Below are 23,912 nucleotides of genomic sequence, written 5' to 3'. Positions count from 1 at the left end.
GTTCAAAAACAATGTTCTTTATCACAAAAATTCAAAAGAAACAAAGCACCCTTTTTGTATTGCAAAGAGCACTCGTCCCAAAACAACCTGTACAATCCCCTTAACCAGTCCTTAAGTACTTAGCTAGCAGCTGTGAAGGAACGTCACAGCCCTCCTTCTTCCACAAAGTGAAACACACACACTTTGCTCTGCTTTGGTTTCAAAGTTGTGAAAAATTAACAAAGTCTGGAAACAGCAAGGCACGGTCCTAAAGAACAACGATCAGATAATCTTCCACAACGGCCAAGCCAGCACGCTGCTATTTATATCAGCAGCTCTAATTACTGGAGCCCCACCCAAACACAGGTGGCCTCTCTTATCTCCTGTAATATTTCTTCAATTGGTCTCTTCCATGCATAATTCTGCACATGCATGAGTCTAACACTTCCTCATCTGAATCGACCGAAGATAATGGAGATTGGCTTCCTGGGCTGTGTGCCAAGCCCCCCTCTTCCAAGTCACCCCCACCTTCTTCTTCATGCGAGGAAACTGCACTACCTGACTCTGTTGGCAATAAAACAGGCCTATGACACGTTGATGTTTCCCCTGCATCCACCTCCACATTCCTTGGGGCAGGAGCTGGGCCATAGCCAACCACAACAATAATAATTATAATCATTTATTAGATTTGTATGCCATCCCTCTCCAAAGACTCGTGGCGGCTCACAACAACAATAATAACAATGTTACAATGGAAAACAAATCTAATATTAAAAAACAGTTTAAAAACCCATCATTTAAAAAACCATGCAATACACGCATACCATACATAAAATGTAAAAGCCTGGGGGAAGTGTCTCAGTTCTCCCAGGCCTGGCGATACAGGTGGGTCTTAAGTAATTTGCGAAAGACAAGGAGGGTGGGGGCAGTTCTAATCTCTGAGGGGAATTGATTCCAGAGGGCCGGTGACGCCAAAGAGAAGGGTCTTCCCCTGGGGCCCGCCAAATGGCATTGTTTAGTTGATGGGACCTGGAGAAGGCCAACTCTGTGGGACCTTATCGGCTGCTTGGATTTGTGCGGTAGAAGACGGTCCCGGAGGTATTCTGGTCCAATGCCATGTAGGGCTTTAAAGATCACCACCAACACTTTAAATTGTGACCAGAAACTGATCGGCAGCCAATGCAGGCCATGGAGTGTTGGAGAAACATGGGCGAATCTGGGAAGCCCCACGATAGCTCTTGCGGCCGCATTCAGCACGATCTGAAGTTTCCAAACACTTTTCAAAGGTAGCCCCATGTAGAGAGCATTGCAGTAGTTGAACCTCGAGGTGATGAGGGCATGAGCGACTGTGAGCAATGACTCCCTGTCCAAATAGGGCCGCAACTGGTGCACTAGATGAACCTAGGAAAACGCCCTCCTCGCCACAGCCGAAGGATGATATTCCTATGTTAGCTGTGGATCGAGGACGCCCAAGTTGCAGACCCTCTCTGAGGGCATCAATAATTCCCACCCCCAGGGTAATGCATGGACAGATGGAATTGTCCTTGGGAGGCAAAACCCACAGCCACTCCGTCTTGTCAGGGTTGAGTTTGAGCTTCTTGACACCCATCCAGACCCCAACAGCCTTCAGGCACCAGCACATCACTTCCACTTTAGTCAGTCAAAGTGCTCACCTTCAAAGCAACAGCCTTGAATGCTGTGAAGAACAATAAACAAACACGAAGCAGATAAAAAGCAGCTGTAAAGACGTCACAGCTACCCTCCTTCAAGAGTTCTCAAGTCACAAACTTAACTATGAAGTAGTCCAAACGTCCTGGAAACAGTTCAAAGAGTCCTTGTAGAATCCTGATGCAAAGTACACTTCTCTCCTTCACCGAACGGATAAACTCCCACACCCAGATGCAAGAACACTGGCAATTTAACAGCAGCCCCATTAGCCTAATTACGTCCAGCCACAGGTGATCTCCCTTATTTCCTGTAGTATTTACGCAGTTGCTCTTTCTTTGACATTGCCCTGCATCTGTGCACATCAATGAATGTCTCCCCTTCCGAATCCAATTATGATAATGATGATGACTCACTCATGGGACAACTCTCTAATGGGCTGCCTATAATTATCTCCTCTGAGGATCCCACTTCACTTTCACTATCTTCTACAGACGCTTCACTGTCAGAAGCAGTCGGCAGTAAAACTGGCTTCTAATAATGGGAGGATTCTCCCACATCAACCCCCACAGTCCTTGGAGCAGGAGCTGGCCCAGAGCCAACCACAACAGTTTGTAATGAGGGGGTTTCTCCTTTATTTTTTGTTGAAGTAAGGTCAGAGGCGGAAGAAGATTTCTGCACTGCTGGGGACACCAGAGTTAATGTTCCCTTTTTTATTGTTTTAGTTATTGTTTGTTGAGCTGCCATCCCTTCTCCTCAGATTTTATATTGATAACTGTTAAATATATAGTTAAGGTAAATAATATGTATTTGTTTATAACTAATTTATAAATCTATTGTCAATATACAAAAATCCCAACTTAGCTGGCAAATTGTCTTGTTATAACCAAATAAGCAAAACAAATCCCATAAAAATTACTAATTCTGGTCTATTTCTCTAAAAAACAAGAACAGTCAATTATTCAGGGAGACAGAACCGATTAGATGGTTCCACCACAGACGCCTGATAGACCCAGAGGGCTTTCAGAGAAGGTGCTTGGGATTTTACCGGATTCACTTGTACACAGTTTGACAGAGTCTCTTGCTGTGGCCTGGAATAAGGCTGCAACAGAGGCTCTTGACCGTATTTGTGACACTAGACCCCGGAGAGCTCCTCGGTTTACTGAGGGACTCCGGGTGTTGAAAAGCCAGAAGAGATGTCTAGAGAAGCGGTGGAGGAAAAGTAAATCTGAGTCTGATCGAACACTTGTAAGAGCTCATATTAAGACTTACAAAGTGGCGCTCAAGGCGGCAAGATGCGCGTATCATGCCGCCTTGATTGCATTGGCGGAATCCCGCCCAGCAGCCCTGTTTAGGGTGACCCGCTCCCTTCTTTACCAGGGGGGGGTTGGGGAGCCCTTGCAGGGCAGTGCTGAGGACTTTAACATGTTTTTCGCTGATAAAATCGCTCAGATTTGGACGGACTTTAACTTCAGTTGGACTGCAGGCTTACAAGTCAGTCAAGGTGACTGGGGCTTGTCCTTGTCCATCTGTCTGGGAGGAGTTTGACCTGGGACACCTGATGAAGTGGACAAGGCCATTGGAACTGTGAGTTCTGCCACCTGTTCACTGGTTTTATGGTTTTTTATTTTTTCTTCGAAGTTGTCCCCTTTTGCTTTCGAGGAAATGACGTGTCATCTTGGAGGTGACGTGTGGCTTTGGGAGCCGATTCGCCATCTTGGAAGCGAGAAGCAAGCGCAATGGGAAGACGTGAATAACGTCGTTACGAAACGGAAAAGCTTTGCAGAGCTACTAATCAAGAACTATTCAATAGAATAAGCTATGGGAAGATTTGAACAACATTGTTACGGAACGGAAAAGCTTTGTAGAGCTACTAATCAAGAACTTTTTAATAGAATAAGCTAACACATATTTTGAGATACGTACGGAGAAGATCTGGAGTGGGAGCTGGACATTTTACATTAAATCTAATTTCTACAGTAACATCTTAAGCAAAGAAGAAGAAAAGACGGTATTATTAGAACAAAGGAATCTGTTAGAATCATGGACATATTATTTGATAAGAGGCATTATACACGTAAAAGCTTAATTATATTAATGTTATTGAAGTTATTAGCTGTTGTGGTTGGCTCTGCCCCTGCTCCTGCCCCAAGGAATGTGGAGGTGGATGCAGGGGAAACATCAACATGTCATAGGCCTGTTTTATTGCCGACAGAGTCAGGTAGTGCAGTTTCCTCGCATGAAGAAGGTGGGAGTGACTTGGAAGAGGGGGGCTTGGCACACAGCCCAGGAAGCCAATGTCATCTCCCCTCCAGGGAGGATCGGGCCCGGTTCATCAGAACCGAGACCCCCAGATGGTGGGGATTCAGAAAGGCTATAACAATAATTTTTAAAAAACACTCTAAATCAAATATCAAACAATACTTAACCACGTACTTATTATGTGAATAAAAGAAAGAAATGGAAAGAAAAAAGAGAGAGAGTAAATATGTTATAAATTTGTGGGGTATACCAGATCAAGAGGGGGGAAAGTGATATTCTAGCACATTTTTAATATGGAAAATAAAGAGAAGGGAAATAGAGAAGCTAAGATAGAATATGACAAAGGAAGGAGAAAAAAAAGGGAATTTAAAAACGCTATTTAAAATTATAAAATATGTATATATGTAAATATAAAGGGCAAAGTTATATTAAAAACAAAGAAAAAATGTAGATATGCAGATATAAAAATATAAAAAGCTCCTGCCCCAAGGAATGTGGAGGTGGATGCAGGCGAAACATCAACATGTCATAGGCCTGTTTTATTGCCGACAGAGTATGGTAGTGGTTTCCTCGGACGAAGAAGGAGGTGGGGGAGACTTGGAAGAGGGGGGCTTGGCACACAGCACGGGAAGTCAATCTCCATTATCTTCGGTCGATTTGGATGAGGAAGTGTTAGACCTATGCATGCGCAGAATTATGCATTGAAGAGACCAATTGAAGAAATATTACAGGAGATAAGAGAGGCCACCTGTGTTTGGGTGGGGCTCCAGTAATTAGAGCTGCTGATATAAATAGCAGCGTGCTGGTTTGGCCGTTGTGGAAGATTATCTGATCGTTGTTTCTTCAGGACCATGCCTTGCTGTTTCCAGACTTTGTTGATTTTTCACAACTTTGAAACCAAAGCAGAGCAAAGTGTGTGTGTTTCACTTTGTGGAAGAAGGAGGGCTGTGACGTTCCTTCACAGCTGCTAGCTAAGTACTTAAGAACGGATTAAGGGGATTGTACAGACTACCAGATTGCCAGAGTGCTCTTGGCAATACAAAAAGGGTGCTTTGTTTCTTTTGAATTTTTGTGATAAAGAACATTGTTTTTGAACTTTCAAGTGTGTGTATGTGTCTGAAATTTGTACCCTTGAATTTTCGGGAGACTCATGCCATAGAGCCTGGCAGAAAACAGGGTATCAGAATTAAAGACCAGGAGTACAAGGTTCAGGCATATGCTGACGATATGGTACTTTTCTTTGAAGACCCATCAGAATCTGGATTGAAATTACTTAGGGAAATAGAAAAATCTGGAGAGTTTTCAGGTTAAAAATTAATAAACAAAAAAATAAAATTATGACTAAAAACATGGCCCCAAAAGATAATACCGAATTGGAAAAAATGTTAAATTTGCAAGTAACAAAAAATATTAAATATTTGGGCTTAAATTAACAAATAAAGTTTCATCGATCAAAAAAGACAATTACGACAAACTAACCATAGAGACAAAGAAAAATTTAGAAAAATGGGGAAATCTTCAATTATCTTTTTATTATTATTTATTTATTACTTGGATTTGTATGCCGCCCCTCTCCGAAGACTCGGGGCGGCTAACAACATGTAAAAGACAAATCATAAGTAATCAACAATTTAAAATTTTAAAGATTTAAAAAACCCCACAAACTAACAGACTCACACACAAGCATACCATATATAAATTCAACGTGCCCAGGGGGGGGGATGTTTCAATTCCCCCATGCCTGACGGCAAAGGTGGGTTTTAAGAAGTTTGCGGAAGGCAGGAAGAGTAGGGGCAGTTCTAATCTCCGGGGGGAGTTGGTTCCAGAGGGCCGGTGCCGCCACAGAGAAGGCTCTTCCCCTGGGGCCCGCCAACTGACATTGCTTAGTTGACGGGACCCGGAGAAGGCCCACTCTGTGGGACCTAATTGGTCGCTGGGATTCGTGCGGCAGGCGGCGGTCTCGGAGATATTCTGGTCCAGTGCCATGAAGGGCTTTAAAGGTCATAACCAACACTTTGAATTGTGACCGGAAACTGATCGGCAGCCAGTGCAGACTGCGGAGTGATGGTGAAACATGGGCATACCTGGGTAAGCCCATGACTGCTCTCGCAGCTGCATTCTGCACGATCTGGAGTTTCCGAACACTTTTCAAAGGTAGCCCCATGTAGAGAGCATTACAGTAGTCGAACCTCGAGGTGATGAGGGCATGAGTGACTGTGAGCAGTGAGTCCCGGTCCAGATAGGGCCGCAACTGGTGCACCAGGCGAACCTGGGCAAACGTTCCCCTCGCCACAGCTGCGAGATGTTGTTCTAATGTGAGCTGTGGATCGAGGAGGACGCCCAAGTTGCGGACCCTCTCTGAGGGGGTCAATAATTCCCCCCCCAGGGTAATGGACGGACAGATGGAGTTGTCCTTGGGAGGCAAAACCCACAGCCACTCCGTCTTATCCGGGTTGAGTTTGAGTCTGTTGACACCCATCCAGGCCCCAACAGCCTCCAGGCACCGGCACATCACTTCCACCGTTTCTATGAAGAATCACGGCAATTAAAATGAATATTGTCCCGAAGTATTTGTATCTATTTCAAACAGCTCCCATTTATTTAGACACAAAATTAAAAGGAAGTATTATATAAAAATCCCCCTTTGGCTTTCAACAATGGAGGCTATTATATACCCCACTTTAATCGACCCGACAAAATCCATAACCTATAAGGACATACTACACCCGGATGGACAAATAAAATCTAGAGAAGAATTGGAAATTCAACACATTAAAATGGACTTGTGGACATACACCCAAATCAGATCCAGATACACTAAAAATACAAATGGAGTAGGTACAGAAAAATCCTTTAACCCACTAGACAAAATTCTCTTGGGTCCAGATAAAAAAATATAACAAAATATATAATTACCTTTGGGAAAATGATAATCCGGAAGAAATAGTAAAAGAACCAATGTTAGCATGGGCCAAAAACATAGGCCGAAACATCCACTTTGCAGAATGGGAGAAAACTTGGAACATTACCAGCAAAATTACTCTATTGGTGGCTTATAAGGAGAACTTCTACAAAATTTTCTATAGATGGTATTTGCCTCCCTCAATAATCACCAAAATGTTCCCAAGATACGCTCCAACATGTTGGAAATGCAGTAAAATAATATGCTCTTTTTACCACATGTGGTGGATGTGCCCCAAAGTACAATGGATGTGGAAGCCCACACACAACTGGCTAATTGAAATTACTGAAAAGGAAATAGAATTTACCCCAGAGGGATTTTTACTTGGCATCTGGAAAAAAAATACCCTAAACATCTAATTACACACATAATTACTTCTACTAGAATAGCCTATACCCAGATTTGGAAAAGCAAAAATATACCCTCACAGCCTCAAATCATAGAAAAAATATACAGATGTGCGAAACTAGATGAGATGACTAGAGATATTAAGGGAACAAAAGAAAATGAATCAATTAAAATATGGGAGAATTGGCATAAATGGATTCAAAAAAGATATATGACAGAAGAAATGTAAGCCTCAGATCACATTTGTACTGAATCAATTGAGTATCTCACCATATGGTTAATAGGGGTATATGTTTAATTTTTTTTCTTCTTTTCTCTTCCTCCCTCTCTTTTTTATTATTAATACATATTAACCAAGATTGATGTAAGCTCCCTGTTTTCCCATTATTTGTTTTTATCTATGTGCTATAAAACAACTAAGAATGTATAACAAAAATGGGTAATGATCTGTAAATAGATGTATTTTTACATGTAATAAAAAAACTAAAATAAAACATTTTTTTTTAAAAATAGAGAAGACCAAGAAGTAACAGGCTTAAAAAGTCAGAAAGGAAGAATATAAGATCCAAGCTTTTGCTGATGACCTATGTATATTGATATTGTTATAACTAGATTAAGACATGATGTGAATGGTATTTTTTTCTTTCCTTCCTGGGATTCAGAGAGAAGTAAATTTGGAAATCTCTTTTGTTAAGGGCAGCAACGATAAAATGAGGGTTTAAAAAGCAGGAATGAGTTAAGTAAGAATGCAAGAAATGAACTGAAGCACTTACGGCATAGTTTTGAAAAACAGCAAATAGTCAAGAGAAATTTAGATAGCTAATAGCACTTTGAATTCAAATGAAGGCGAAGAATAATATCTGAAATCTGGATTATAGTATTTGAAAAGTAGGTAGCACAGGATGAATGATATGTACCAAAATAAAATGGATACATGATTAGAAAAATTGGATTAAGAATTTGGCATTTGATATTATATTGTATTGTATTTTAATTTGAGGTACGTGAATTTGAATCTCTGTAAGGTGTGGAAAAACAATAAACATTTATACCCATAAGAAATACTGTTAATAATTAGGGAAGACCAAGAAGTAATAGGCTTAAAAAATCAGAAAGGAAGAATATAAGATCCAAGCTCTTGCTAGTACAGTAATGGCAAACCTTTTTTGGTTCACATGCCAAAAAGGGGGTGGGGTGGGGGGATGCTAGCATGAGTGACATGCCCACACCACCTCCCTCCCTCTGTGCATGCGCACCCCTCCGCCCATATGCGCACAGCCATTCTGAAGCCTGGTAGGTGGAAAAAACAACGCCCAATGCACAAAACACTCCCAAGACCTTTGTGGGCTGGGAAACATCAGGGCAAGAACCTATGGAGCTGCACTGGCCTCTGGGATGGTGGGTGCTGTGTGGGGAGGGAGAAAGTGCCCGTCTGAAGAGCCAGTGGATGGGTGTGCCAGGCAGTCTCCCAGCGCCGGCCAGAGCACCTTCTTCCTTCTCCTGCTGTCAAGAAGAAAGAGAAAGAAAGAAGATTGGACTGCTTCCCGAAGCAAGCAGCTCCGCAGCCAGCTGCTTCACTTCTTTTCAATCTTCTTCTTTCTCTCCCTCTCGCCCCCCATGGCCCCCACCATCCCGCAGGCCGGCACAACTCCATAGGTTCCCGCCCTGACACTTCCCAGCCCACAAATGTCCTGGAGCTGAACTGGGAAAGCACAGAAAAAGCGGTTCCCTGCCTCTGGGCAGGCAGGAATGTGTTTTAAAGCGGGGAGGGGGAGGAGCTGAGTGAAGGAGACAGAGCCAAAGTGGCTTGCTCTTGCTCTCCTAGCCAGGAGCTGGTCCTTCTGCAGCAGGCACTCTTTTGGCCAGGAGAGAGAGCGTAAGCGGGAGGTGGCTACGTGTACCCTCCGTGGGACTGGGACGCTCCTCTTGGCTGCTGTGGCAGTGTTTTAAAACATGTTCCTTCCTGCCCAGAGGCAGGGAGCTGCTCTTTCTGCACCTTCCTGGCTCACCTCCAGGACTTTTGTGGGCTAGGAAGTGTCAGAGCGAGAATCTGTGGAGCTGCACCAGCCTTCGGGATGGTGGGGGCCATGGGGGGAAGGGAGAAAGTGCCCCTGCCTGAAGACCCAGTGGGTAGGTGTGTCAGGCAGTCTCCCAGCGCTGGCCAGAGCACCTTCTTCCTTCTCCTGCTGTCTCCTGCTTTTTCTCTTTCTCTCCCTCCCCCCCCAACAGCCCCCACCATCCCGGAGGCCAAGGCAGCTCCCCAAATTCTCACCCTGGTGCTTCTCAGCCTACAAAAGTCCAGAAGCTGAGCCAGAAAGGCACAGAAAGAGCAGCTCCCTGCCTCCGGGCAGGAAGGAACATGTTTTAAAGTGAAGGAGACAAGAGCCAAAGATGCGTCCAGAGGGAGAAATGTTTTTTTGTAAGAGCCAAAAATCAGCTGGCAAGCGCACGCATTCGTGCAGGAGCTGACATAGGGCAACGCTTTGCATACCCTCCAATATAGCTCTGTGTGCCACTGTGGCACGCGTGCCATAGATTCACCATCAGGGACCTAGTATTTATAATAGAAGACCCATTAGAAACCATACCAAAATTGATACAAAAGTGGAGGAATTTGGCAAAATAGCGGGGCTTAAGATAAATAGAAACAAATCTAAATTAATAACCAAAAATCTCACAAAGAGACAAGAATTGGAAATTGAATTGGAAGAAAAAATAAAAATACAAGTAACTAAGAAAATAAAATATTTGGGGATTTGCCTCACAGCAAATTGCTAAGCAAGATAATTATGACAAATTGTTACTATAAATTAAAAAAAGATTTAGAAACTTGGAAAAACTTACAAATCTCACCCTTACAAATCATCCTATGATTTTAAAAAGTTTTAATTTTTTTCTTCCAATTCAATTTCTAAATCTTTTCTCTTTGTGAGAATTTTGGTTATTAGTTTAGATTTGTTTCTATTTATCTATTTATCCCGCTACTTTGCTGAATTCCTCTACTTTTTGTATCAATTTTGGTGTGGTTTCTAATGGATCTTCTATTATAAATACTAGGACAAAAATGGTGTGGGCAAAAGGTCTGGGAAGCCTGCAGAAAGCACCTGGCATTGGGGAAAAGCAAAAATGCCTCAATTTTTGTGAAAAAAATGGGTGGGAAATGGCCCATTTTTCACAAAAAATGTGGGCATTTTTGACATTCCCCAGCACCCAGTTCTCTGCAGGCTTCCTTTTGCCCATCCAATTTTTGTAGAAAAAATAGGCTAAAAACTGTTTTTGCTTTCTAATTACGCCATCTAGCCTGACTTGAGGAGGAATTCTGGGAGTTGAAATCCACTAATCTTAAAGCTGTCAAGTTTGAAGACCCCTGGGTTAGGGATTAGAGCTGCAAGGGTATTCAAACTTGGCAAGTTTAAGACTTGTGGACTTCAATTCCCATTCCTGAGCTAGCATGACTGGAGGAGGAATTCTGGGAGCTGAAATCCAAAAGTCTTAAAGCTGTCAAGATTAAAGTTTGTAGAAAGTAAAAATCCCAATGTGGGTATTATCAATAGAAGCAGTGACACATCCAAATTTAATAGCCATTGACAAAATAATTAGATATAAGTATTTGTTAAATGAACAACTAAATAAAAAAAAACAGAACAACAATTGAAACATGATATAGACAGAGGAGTAGATTGGTGGACATATACCCAAATCCAGCCCAAATTTAAAGAGGACAAAAGATTACATGAAATTCAGAAAGATCAGCAAGAATTGGATAAAATTATACAAGGAACAGAGGAAAAATTAATTAGTAAAATATTACACTTCTACTGAGATACAAAATGAAAGAGGAAACTGTTAAAGAAACAATGATCAAATGGACAAAATCCAAATCAAACCTGGCAAAAGCTGTTTCTCTACTCCTCAGCTGCCACAGAGGGGGAGGGGGATGAAATACATTGCTAGACAAAACATAGAACTTTCTCAGGGGAACCAAGGTCATCTCTACAGGTGGTGGATAGAGACAGGGAGAAATGCCTGGAAAGCTCACCAATTAACCTAATTGGCCAACATGTCCTGTGACTTTTGGGAAGGGTGTTATTTCCTATTTTAATTATGCTGAAATCATGTAAAACATTTGGAGTTGGTTTTCCATTTGATTGTGCCAATATGATGTACCCAATAAAGGAATTCATACTGAAGTAGACCCAGAGACAGGGTTAGGTGAGAACGGTTCCTTTATTTCAGCTCAGTAAGGTAAGTGACTTCAGCGGATACCGTCTGCTTTACCTGGGAGAAACCGCTTCTTTTATACATTTGCGGTTCCCGCCAGAGAGAGAGCAGCCGCGTCTGAGCCAATCAGGAGCGACTTCCTGATTCTCGCTCAGACAGCGTTTCCACACGGAACCAAACTATTTACAAGGATACAACACCCCTCCCTCCTTAGTCAGGATACATCAATCACGAAAGCCACGTGACAAAGTCCTCCAATCTGCTGGGTCTTCGCGAGGCTCGCTCCGACCTGCGCAGTTCAATTGAGTCCTCGCTGCCGACGGTGGAGGTCGGTTCGTTTGCACTTTCCTGGTGCGGCTGGGGCCTGGTTTGGGCTCCGGCCTGCTGGGTTGATCTGACCGGCACAAGACCGACCTCGGAGGATGAGGATGGTTCGGCGTCGCTGGAGGATCCTTCCTGACCCGATAAGTCCATTTGCCAGTCTATTAAATCGGGTTGCGCGTTACAGTCTGTTAAAGTGGGGGAATCTGTTTCAGCGGGTTGTTCAGATGAGTTTCCCATGCGCTTACGTACATGGTCAATGTGCCGCTTCCACATTCGACCATCCTCTAACTTAACAATGTATGTTTTTGGAGCGGTCTGTTGTACAATTTTTCCCTTCATCCAATTTACACCCCCATCAAAATTCTTTACAAACACATTTTGCCCCAAATACATTTGTCTCTCAGGGTTCACATACATAGGATTTTTGGTACAAAACCTTGGGTGTAACCTATCCAGGGGGGACCTCAGTTTCCTTCCCATCAGTATCTCAGCAGGGCTTATCTGCGTGTGAGAGTTTGGAGTAATATGCTGGGTTAACAAAAACTGGTCCAAATTCTGTTGTACATCTCCAGGGCCTGATCTGCGTAAAGCTTCCTTTGCCACCCGAACGTAACGTTCTGCCAAACCATTAGCCCAGGGTGAGTAAGGTGAGATGAGCGCATGTCTGATTCCTAAATTATCTAAGAACAATTCAAATTGCCTGGCTGTCAATTGGGGCCCATTGTCAGACACTAAGATATCAGGACAACCATGGGTGGCAAACAAACGGCGCAGAACCTTAATGGTGGCACTTGTAGTTATACTGTTCATTGCTATGATTTCCACCCACTTGGAAAATGCATCAACTACTATTAGAAAGTATTGTGACCCCACTGGCCCTGCAAAATCAATATGGACACTGGATCACGGCCCTGCCGGTTGTTCCCACTCTGCTGGAGTTGTTTTGGGGGGGTTAGGCCGTGACTCTTGGCATGGATCACATTTGGCTACCCAGTTTTCAATATCAGTGTCCAACCCTGGCCACCATAAGTGCCCCCTAGCTAGGCCCTTCATCCTGACAATCCCAGGATGGCCCACATGTAACATTTTGAGTACTTTGGTCTTTAGACTTTCAGGAATGATTACTCTATCACCCCACAACAGGCAACCTTTTACATTTGACAATTCTAGTCTTTTGGTTTTGAAATCACACAATTCAGGTTCCACAGAGTCGTTCTGCCACCCCTTAAGTACAGAGTTTACCACCTTTTTTAGGATTGGGTCTTGCTGCGTGTGTGCAGCCACTTCCCTTGCAGTGGTTAGTGGGTTGTCTTCAAGTTCTATCATTAGGACATCCGCAGACGGGGCAGGGTCCTCTACTAACTCTGCTATGGGGCACCTACTGAGACCATCTGCGTGGTTGATGGTTTTACCCCCTTTATGAATGAGCTCGTACTGGTATCCTGAGAGGAAAAGGGCCCATCTGATTAACCTTGGGGACATAAATGGGGGAGTAGGTTTGTTGGGGGCTAAGAGGCCTAGTAAGGGCTTGTGGTCGGTAACCAATTCAAAACTCCTGCCAAAAAGGTAATTATGAAACTTCTTCACTCCTGCCACTAAAGCTAGAGCCTCCTTATCGAGTTGGCTGTAATTCCTCTCAGTATTGGTCATTGTTCTCGAAAAGAAGGCAATTGGGGCCTCTGTATTATTTGGCAAAACGTGTGCCAAGACCCCTCCCACGCCATATGGGGAAGCATCGCACGTAAGCCTGATGGGTAGCGAAGTACTATACTGGACTACCACACTTTTAGAAGTTAGCAACTGTTTTATTTGTATAAAGGCTTCGTGTTCAGTTCTCCCCCATGTCCAAGGGGTTTCTTTCTGGAGTAAACGGTGTAGAGGCTCTGCTGCTGTTGCCTTCTGTTTTAAAAAGACGGAGTAAAAGTTAAGAAGGCCTAAAAAAGCTTGCAATTCTGTCTTATTTTGTGGTTCTGGGGCTTCTCTAATGGCTCTCAATTTTTCAGTAGTGGGGTGGATACCTTCCCCATCGATTTTATAACCTAGGAATTCTACACTGTTGGTTCCCCACACACATTTGTCAGGTTTGATTCTTAGCCCTTTGTCCTGCAGTCTCTGAAGTACTTCCCTTATTCTTTTGTTGAGCTGCTCTTGGTTTTCCCCTGCAATTAAGATGTCATCAAAATAGGGAATGGCCCCTTTAATCCCTGACAACAACCGTTCCATTATGCTTTGGAATATCCCTGGGGCTATGCTTACTCCAAACTGTAATCTGGTACATTTAAAGGCACCCCTGTGGGTTACAATTGTCTGTGCGCGTGCTGTCGGTTCATCGACAGGGAGCTGCTGGTAAGCTTGCGCTAAATCGATTTTTGCGAACCTTTTTCCTTCCCCCAGGGAGTGAAGGAGCTGTTGTACCACAGGAATGGGGTAAGGGTGATGTTGGAGGGCTTTGTTGAGCGTAGATTTATAGTCAGCGCAAACCCTTAAGGAGCCATCAGGTTTCAGAGGCGTGACTATGGGTGTTTCCCATGGCCCCTGCTCTACAGGAATTAAAATGCCTTGGCTTATGAGCTTATCCAGCTGTAGGTCTAGTTTGGGGAGGAGCGGAAGGGGTACCCTGCGAGGTTTGAGCCGTACAGGCGGGACCTTGGGGTCAATAGAAAACGAGATAGGGGGCCCTTTATACGATCCCAAGGTGGGGCTAAACACTTCTGGGAATTCTTGTAAAAAGTTAGGCATGCTATCAGAGTTAACAGTACAAATACCAGAAATCTCAATTCCCAAAGGTTCCATCCAAGCCAACCCCAGGAGGGAGTGTTTAGCCCCTGTAACAACAATCATTGGTAGGGTACATTTAACATTTTTAAACACGATAGGTACATTCACTTGGCCTAAAACAGGAATTATTCCCCCTTGAAAATCTCTAATTACCAACGAGGTTTGTACTAGCTCAGATTTGGAGAGGTTAGGCATATACAGTTTAAACTTTTCCCACGGCATAATGGTGTATTTAGACCCCGTATCAAGTTCCATAGAACATGGTTTGTTGTTCAAAAGCAGGGAAATTACAATTTTGCCCCCATTTTTTGTTGCCGTGTTATTCACGGAAAATTGATTGTTACCTCTTGAGTAGTCGCGGTTAGCGGTTGGGTAGTTCTTGCGGCCGGAAAACCGGAAGGACCGGTTTTCGCGCGGTTGAGGTGTTTGATTCTGGAAACGCTGAGGACGCGGGGTGGAGAAGGCTTCTTCAGGCACAGCTGCTCTGCAGGCTTCGGCGATATGGCCGCGTCGGTTGCAGAGGCGGCAAATGGCGTCCCGGAAAGGGCATCGTTGGCGCGGATGGTTTCCTCGGCAGCCGGCGCAGGGGGCGACGGGGCGAGGGTACCTGGGATGTCTTGGCTGGTCCTGTTGCAGCAGGAAACAGCTGTCCTCATTGAGAGCTGGTGGGCTGAGGTCGTCTGGGGCCTAGGCGCGGGAAAACGTGGAGTCGATCTTGGCGATGACCTCCCGTTTGTCGTGCTCCTTCAGTTCCTTGGCAGCAGCGTCGGCGACCTCTGCGGTTTGAGCCAGCTTGATTACTGCCTGTAGGGTCGGCTCGTCTTCGGTGAGGAGTTTGTTCCTGACCGTGGCATTTCTCATGCCGAAGATTAAGGCATCGGTGAGGCGAGCTTCCGGGTTATCAAACTTGCATTTGGCAAGCACCGTTCGAAGTCGCGTTGCGAATTGATTGATGGATTCCAATTCGAGCTGACCCATTCTGGAAAATTGGTGCCGGAAAACGACGGCTGGTTTCGTTGGCTTGAAATGGCTCGCGAGCTTGGCTTGCAGGACGTCCCAAGCGACGGATTTGACTGGCAGCGGATCGGTGAGTGTCTGGGCGAGGTCGAAGATTTCTGGACCGCAGTAGTTCAGGAAGATGGCCCGCTTTCGTTCGGCGTCGGCGTCCCTTATTCCCGCTGCCTCGAGGAAGATCTCGAACTTGGCTATGTAGGCGTCCCAGGAGGATTTCTCCGGGTCGAAGAACTCAGGAGCCCGGCCGATCTGTAGGTTGTTCATTCTGCACACGTGGTTCTTCCGTCCGTCGTCGCCAGTGAAGTAGACCCAGAGACAGGGTTAGGTGAGAACGGTTCCTTTATTTCAGCTCAGTAAGGTAAGTGACTTCAGCGGATACCGTCTGCTTTACCTGGGAGAAACCGCTTCTTTTATACATTTGCGGTTCCCGCCAGAGAGAGAGCAGCCACGTCTGAGCCAATCAGGAGCGACTTCCTGATTCTCGCTCAGACAGCGTTTCCACACGGAACCAAACTATTTACAAGGATACAACACATACAGCAGTGTTTTTCAACTGGGGTTCCGCAGAACCCAAGGGTTCCGCAAGGGCCAGCCAGGGGTTCCGCGACAATGAGGGGGAAAAAAAACCCAACCAGGAGCAGCAGCAGCCCTCACCGCCCCCTCCGCCACATTCTACTTTTGCCTCCGCCTCCTCCCAAAATGCTCATTCGGAGACACAGCAGCATTTTCAAACACCACATGGTGGAACCAGGCAGTTTCTTCCCGCCCGACAGCTGCAACCAGCAATCAAGCTGTCGGGTGTGGAGAAACCCCCGTGGGTAAGAGTCCCGCACCGCCTGGCTGCTCTGGCTCTCTGGACCACCCCCACCCCTGTCGATCCTCTGTCGATCCTCGCAGGGGCGCCACCCTGGAAAGAAGAGGCGCAGGGAGCCCCTGCCCACCATCCCCGCACTTCCCCCCCTCTACATGCTGATGCTAATTGCGCAATGTAAAGAGGGGGGGAAAGAGGGGGAGGGAATGAGAGAGAGAAAGGGAAAAAGAGAGAAATGAGAAAATGATGGAGGGAAAGAATAAGGGAGAGAAAATAGAGGGAAATGAGAGAGAAAGGAAAGAGAAATGAGAGAAAAATAGAGAGAGAGAGAATGAGAGAAGAGGGAAACAAATGAGAGAGAGAAGGGGGGAGGGAAAGGTACGCAGAAATGAGAGAGACCTGGAGGGAGAGAATGAGAGAGGGAAAAGTGGGAAAAGAGAGAGAGAAGTGGAGAGAAATAAAGAAAAGGGAAACAGGGAGAAAAAGAGAGAAATGGAGAGGAAGGAGGGAGGGAGGAGAAATGGAGGGAACAAGGAAGGAAAGAAGGAAGGAGAAATGGAGGGAACAAGGAAGGAAGGAAAGAAGGAAGGAAGGAGAAATGGAGGGAACAAGGAGAGAAGGAAGGAAGGAAGGAAGGAAGGAAGGGAAGAGGGAGAAAGAATGAAATGAATGGAGGGATGGAGGAAGGAAGGACTTTTGGGGAGGTTAATATTTTTTCTCTCAACATACATTCAAACAATATAGTGTATCAATTAATTTTCCATGAATAAAATGTGGTATTTTGTTAGTAATTAATATCAATCATCAAAAAAGTTGCAAAAGGTTTTTTTTCTAATTTTGTCATCCAGTTACATACATTTTTTTAAATTAAATTCCCTCCTTAATGTTTTAGGCTTTCCTTGAAGGGACATAAACAGTACCGGTACACGGTACAGGTTCTGCCATTCTGCTATTATTTTCTAAAGATAAATGAGATGTAGGAAGGCTAAGAAATGAATGGAATAAATAAAGATTTCTATACAGTATTGCCATTTGAGACCGCTGAGTCATGTGATCTCAAATTCTATTTATTACTTTGGATAAAATTCCTGGAAATCTGTCCTTGATCAGACAAAGCTGGGCTTTTCTTGTCCTAACTCTATTTGTAAAAGAAAACCAGAATGCATCTTTCTTTAATTACATAATATTTCTCTAAAACGATTTTTAGGGAATGACACCAAAGTGTAGCACCCCCTTGCACAGTCCTGCGACCTTCCGAAGAGGACAAGCAAGGATGATCTCACGGTGACCATTTTGGGAACCGAATGCAGTTGCTAGCCTTAATTCCCACTGAAATTCGTGAGATTTAAGGCGCGCCTCTTAGGGATTCAAATAGCGCTCACAGATGTTCTCCGTGTCCTATCATACACACCAGCACCCGCACTCGTTCAAATGAGCGACGGGCAATCGGCGCTAGATTCCTAGATTGACGTCACTCTGGGACTCGAAGCCAGGAGAACAGGCACCAGCCACTTTTTCGAGCTTGTCGCGGAGAACTGCCTTTCCCTACACTAGTCTTGACTTTCACCCATAAAACCGATAATTTGTTCAATTTTTACCCTTGTTTCTTCCTTGTGCTCGCTGGTTCCTTCCGCAGGAGGGCGCTATCCAAGGCAAATACTGTACCTCACCAAGAGAATTACTCCCGACCGACTCCTGCTTATTCACAGCTGCCTGATACCAAAATGGCCAGAAATAGAAATCGAAGGGCGGCGCGTGCGCAAAGTGGTAGTCTTTTTTCTCTACGCATGGGCAAAGCAGGCTCAAAGGGCGATAAGTACAATAGAAAAAGAGTGTTGGGAACCGTCGCACTTCCTCTTACTAAACAGAGATATCTCAGAGAAAAGTAGCCAAAGAAGAAAGAAGGTTGCCGTTTGACGTCCTGATTTTTTTCCAGCTATCATCGGGCAAAAGGTAAGTATGGTGTAAGGTTTAAATATTGAGAATACGAAGCTCAGGGTAAAAAGCATCTTTCAGTAGCAAATTCTGGCATGGAAATTCAAAGAGGCTTAACTGAAGGAAAATAATGATCCAGTAAAGCAGTGTTTCCCAACCTTGGCAATTTGAAGATATTTGGACTTCAACTCCCAGAATTCTGAGAGTTGAAGTCCAAATATCTTCAAGTTGCCAAGGTTGGGAAACACCGCAGTACAGCAACCAGCCGATCCTCTTGTTCTGCCTAACGCGTAGAGCAAGAAGCCGAAAACCCTTCTAGCAGGCAAAAACTCAGAATGTCAAAAAATATGCTGGGTAGGTGAGATGAGGCATGCGGCGGGAGCTGCAGAAAAGAGCAGGCGTCTTCTTGGCGCTCTGCATATCCAGCCAGCAGGGGAAGGCCCGCACAGCAGCCCTAATCATCCAATGGGAGGGGGCTCAGCTCGATGAAGCTGCTTCAGCCAGGAAGGCTGCCGTCACCGCTACTGACCACCAATGTTCCCTAATTTTTTTCCAGTGTGGGCGGAAAAGTATAGTGTCTGAGCGACAGTCCCTTTGGGACTGGGCGGTATAGAAGTATAAATAAGTAAGTAAGTAAATAAATAAATAAATAAGTAAATAAGAAAAAATTTCCCTTCTTTTTTATTAAAAGAAATTAATAATAAAACAAAACCAAAATCTATTACTATTATTACTATCTTCTCTTTTTCCATTCCTGTCTCCTCCCCCCTTGTGTGTGTGTGTATGTGTGTGTGTATGAACTCTTGAACCATTTCCAATAACGAGCTATTGGAAATGGTTCAAGAGTTCACACACACACACAAACGGCTAGGGGTTTTTTTCTGTTATTATTTGGGTGCTTTTTACCATATGCTTTAAATCAAGAGTCATTTCTCTTTCTCTCTCCCCCTCTTGCTTCCTCTCTCTCTCTCTTTCGCTCTTGTTTTCTTTCTCTCTATTGCTTTCTCTCTCTCTCACTCTTTCTATCTCTTGCTTTCTTTCTCCTCTCTTGCTAGCTCTCTCCCCCCTTCTCTCTCTCTCTCTTTCTCTCTTGTTTTCTTTCTCTCTCTCTATTGCTTTCTTTCTCTTCTCTCTCTTGCTATCTCTCCCCCCCTTTCTCTCTCTCTCTTTGTCACTTACTTTCTCTCCCCACCCTCTCTCTCTGTGTCAGTGAGGGGGCTGCGAGAGCGCTTTCTCCGAGCGCTTCAGGAACGCTTGCCCTGCCTCTACTGCAGCCCCCTTGCTGAAAGTCCGGGACGAAAGCACTCCCAGCAAAGGGGCTGCGAGAGGAGTGGGGCGGGCATTCCCGAAGCGCGTGGAGAGAAGAGGAGGAGAATCCGCAGCCATGGCCACGAGAGAAGTCGCGCCCCAAGGCAGGAGGCAAGGCAAGAAAGTAAGTGACAAAGAGAAAGAGAGAGAGGGCGGAGGAGGAGAGGGGGCCAATCGGGCGGGCAGGGGGCAGGGCCGAGAGGGGGCCGGAGGCACCGTGGGGAGGCGGGCAGCCGCGGCTCCCTTTTTTCTTTCTACTGCTGGCCTCCCCCCTCGTGGGCTGTCAGGGGGATGGGGAGCGCAAGCCCGTGGAAAAGGGTGCGTGGGGGGGTATTTTGGCGCACGCGCTCACGCGCGCAGCTTACAAAGAATGGTGCTGACCACACCCAACTCCCGCCATGCAACATTCAATGTATAAAATGAACCCAGTTTTTCACACACTTTTTCAGGTAAAAAAGTGCATCTTATACACCAAAAAACACCATTGGACCTCGGTACTTCAGGTTGATTTGGAGGCGGAACTAAGATGACTTCCGTTTGTTCCGAGATCAACTTGGTAGTCACCTTGGGTGACATGTGGGAGGGAAAACATATAACAGACCCACTGGCCACCTGGCCCTCAAGACTTTGATGTCTTCAGCTCCAGGTGATGGGAATCGGGAGAAATAGTGGGGTAGTTGTGTGTTCTGGTGTATAGCAATCAAGTCCACTAATAGTGTGCAGAATCTGACGGTGATGTCGTGGAATACTTTTGTGCACAGGCGCCACGCTGCTGCATCGAACATTGACTTGCTCAAACAATCTGCCTGCACATTGGAAACGCCCGAGATATGCTTGGCTCGAAGTGAGGTTAAGTTCGCTTCTGCCCAGGTGATCAGGGCCTCCGTCTGCTGCATCAGTCTGCCCTACCTCATCCCACCTTGATGATTTATGTGGGAGCGAGTGGCCACATTGTCCATTAGAATGAGCATGTGGCCTCCCTGTACCTGATTCTGGAAGGTTTGAAGTGCCAGGAACACCGCTCTTAGCTCCAGGAGGTTGATATTTACCTCTGCAAGGTCCTCCAGTGTCCACAGGCCTTGGGTCATGTGAATCAAAGTGACCACCCCAACCTGTCAGACTCACGTCAGTCGTGATGACAATCTCCTGTTGTCTCAGAAATGGGGAGCCTCGTACCTCTTACCTTCTCCGTGATGGTAACAAGCTGAGTGGAATGGCTTGTCTGACTTATCTGGAACAGTAGGAGGAACCACTGTAACAGCCTGGTATGAAGGTGGGCCCAGGGTACAATATCTATACAGGACAGGAATGTCCCCAGCAGTTGGGAGAGAAAGGCGAGGGACACTCACTGACAATGTTGAAGATAGTACACCATGTTCTGAATCTTCTCTCTGTGTTCTTCGGACAGGTAGACTTCACCTGCACAAGTGTCTATTATAGTGCCGAGATGGGGAAGACACGTAGTCAGATTCAGGTGGCTCTTGGGGATGCTTATTGTGAAGCCATGAGCCTGTAGAACCTTGATAGTAAGACGAAGGTCCTTCTGTGCTTGCACTGAGGTTCTGGACAGAATGATGATATCGTCCAAGTATGCCATCAGGTGTAGCGAACAGGTCCTCAGGCTGGCTGTCAACACATCTAGAAGCTTCGTGAAGGTTCTCGGTGCAGATGATAGGCCAAAGGGAATTGCCCAATACTGGAAATGGTGGCCCTCCATGCAGAATCTCAGGTACCTCCAATGCACTGGAACATGGAGTTACACCTCTTTGAGGTCTATAGCAGAGGTCCCCAACCTTTTTAGCACCAGGGACCGGCTTTAAGTTAGACGAGTTTTCTACGGCCCGGTGGGGGGGGGCTTTGGTCATATGGGGGTGGGGTTATGGAGGGGTGGAGCTTAGTGACGCAGCCCTCCACACTTCTCCACAGGGCGGGGAGAATGAGGAGGCTCCTTTGGCGGCTGGGGGCTGCCTGGCTTTGTGATTTTGACTGGGGGGGGGACTTAGGAAGGTCCTACTTCTCCCCCCCCAGCCAAAAACTCAAAGCCTATCTGCTGGATACGGGCGATGAGCGGGACGAGCGGCGCCGAAGCCGGTGGCTGTGGCAGCTGCTGCAAGAGGCTCTCCGCTCTCGGGAGAGTTTAACAACAGAGGCTCTTTGGCTGCCCGGGGCGCGCGCGGGCGCACACACGCACACACAAAAACATAACCCCGTAGATGGGAAAAGGCTGGATTCTTTCTCCCCATCTCTTCCATTCAAGGGAGGCTTCAATAGACTCAGCCACCAAACAATAATAATAATAAAATCAGCGAGCGCCAACCATAACCCCCCTTCTTTATTTTTTAAGCTCGAGCGGTTCTTTTCTCCTCGCTCCAGAAACTTGGCGATCGCGCCCCACCGCCGCCGCCTCCTCCGTTTCCCCCAACGGCAAGCAATCTAAACGCGGGAAGGGCATTCCGGCGCTTCCCTTCAGCCTCAGAAGCCCCCTCGACGCTGGAGGGATGGTTATGAGGGGAGCGAGCGAGGAGAAGAAGACGTCCCACTCATCGCTCCTGAGGGAACGGGCGAGGACGTCGGAGACCCAAAGCCCATCCTGTGTGGAGGGAGACGGAGCCAAGCGGGGCCACCCGGAGACCTTTTCCCGTCTTCTCCTCGCTCGCTCCCCTCATAACCAGCCGCCCCGCTCGCGGGGGGATGCCCGTTCGTAGCTACCAGCCCGCCAAGCGTTGAGGGGGCTTCTGAGGCTGAAGGGAAGAGCCGGAATGCCCTTCCCGCGTTTAGATTGGGGGAAACGGAGGAGGCGGCGGTTGTTTTCTCCTCGCTCCAGAAACTAGGCGATAGCGCCCCACCGCCGCCGCCGCCTCCTCCGTTTCCCCCAACGGCAAGCAATCTAAACGCGGGAAGGGCATTCCGGCTCTTCCCTTCAGCCTCAGAAGCCCCCTCGACGCTTGGCGGGCTGGCGTAGCTACGAACGGGCATCCCCCCGCGAGCGGGGCTGCTGGTTATGAGGGGAGCGAGCGAGGAGAAGAAGACGGGAAAAGGTCTCCGGGTGGCCCCGCTTGGCTCCGTCTCCCTCCATGCAGGATGGGCTTTGGGTCTCTGACGCCCTCGCCCGTTCCCTCAGGAGCGATGAGTGGGACGTCTTCTTCTCCTCGCTCACTCCCCTCATAACCATCCCTCCAGAGTCGAGGGGGCTTCTGAGGCTGAAGGGAAGCGCCGGAATGCCCTTCCCGCGTTTAGATTGCTTGCCGTTGGGGGAAACGGAGGAGGCGGCGGTTCTTTTCTCCTCGCTCCAGAAACTAGGCGATCGCACCCCACCGCCGCCGCCGCCTCCTCCGTTTCCCCCAACGGCAAGCAATCTAAACGCGGGAAGGGCATTCCGGCTCTTCCCTTCCGCCTCAGAAGCCCCCTCGACGCTTGGCGGGCTGGCGTAGCTACGAACGGGCATCCCCCCGCGAGCGGGGCTGCTGGTTATGAGGGGAGCGAGCGAGGAGAAGAAGACGGGAAAAGGTCTCCGGGTGGCCCCGCTTGGCTCCGTCTCCCTCCATGCAGGATGGGCTTTGGGTCTCCGACGCCCTCGCCCGTTCCCTCAGGAGCGATGAGTGGGACGTCTTCTTCTCCTCGCTCGCTCCCCTCATAACCATCCCTCCAGAGTCGAGGGGGCTTCTGAGGCTGAAGGGAAGCGCCGGAATGCCCTTCCCGGGTTTAGATTGCTTGCCGTTGGGGGAAACGGAGGAGGCGGCGGTTCTTTTCTCCTCGCTCCAGAAACTAGGCGATCGCGCCCCACCGCCGCCGCCTCCTCCGTTTCCCCCAACGGCAAGCAATCTAAACGCGGGAAGGGCATTCCGGCTCTTCCCTTCAGCCTCAGAAGCCCCCTCGACGCTTGGCGGGCTGGCGTAGCTACGAACGGGCATCCCCCCGCGAGCGGGGCTGCTGGTTATGAGGGGAGCGAGCGAGGAGAAGAAGACGGGAAAAGGTCTCCGGGTGGCCCCGCTTGGCTCCGTCTCCCTCCACGCAGGATGGGCTTTGGGTCTCCGACGCCGCGGACCGGCTGGAAAACCCCAACGGCCCGGTCCCGGTCCGCGGACCGGCGGTTGGGGACCTCTGGTCTATAGATATAAGCTGATCTCTGTGCCTGATGGAGGCCAGAATGGACCATATATATCTGCCTCTATCGGATCTGAATGATCCCTGACCATGTCCTCCCTGCAAATACAACCTTCCACCAAGGAAGGGTCCTGCCGAAATGGCTGACATTTGAAATAAGGGGTTCAGCACCTATCTGGCCGTCTGGCCGTCTTGGGGAGT

The 23,912-nt window shown here is 47.0% G+C and overlaps 1 protein-coding gene and 1 long non-coding RNA gene across 5 annotated transcripts in view; one reads left to right on the top strand and one right to left on the bottom strand.

Moving 5' to 3' along the window:
• Positions 1-23,912, bottom strand: part of LOC139164567 (5'-AMP-activated protein kinase subunit beta-2-like) — a 207,517-nt gene that overhangs the window by 143,876 nt on the left and 39,729 nt on the right. The window contains exon 1 of one of the 4 annotated variants that reach the window (XM_070746871.1): positions 17,963-18,143. The exons of 1 other annotated variant lie outside the window; for it this stretch is intronic. The gene's annotated coding sequence lies outside the window, so the exon portion shown is untranslated. Of the gene's footprint in view, positions 1-17,775; positions 17,830-17,962; positions 18,144-23,912 lie in introns of those variants that run through there. 2 more of the 4 variants (XM_070746868.1, XM_070746870.1) reach the window with 2 other exon arrangements.
• Positions 18,159-23,912, top strand: part of LOC139164569 (uncharacterized) — a 44,514-nt gene continuing 38,760 nt past the window's right edge. The window contains exon 1 of the long non-coding RNA XR_011558640.1: positions 18,159-18,317. This is a non-coding gene — a long non-coding RNA (uncharacterized lncRNA). The remainder of the gene's footprint in view (positions 18,318-23,912) is intronic.

This window comes from Erythrolamprus reginae, chromosome 3, assembly GCF_031021105.1.
Source record: "Erythrolamprus reginae isolate rEryReg1 chromosome 3, rEryReg1.hap1, whole genome shotgun sequence".
In the NCBI taxonomy this organism is placed as follows: Eukaryota; Metazoa; Chordata; class Lepidosauria; order Squamata; family Dipsadidae; genus Erythrolamprus; species Erythrolamprus reginae.
The sequence above is the reverse complement of the archived record's forward strand: the minus strand, read 5'-3'. Positions and strand labels throughout refer to the sequence as shown.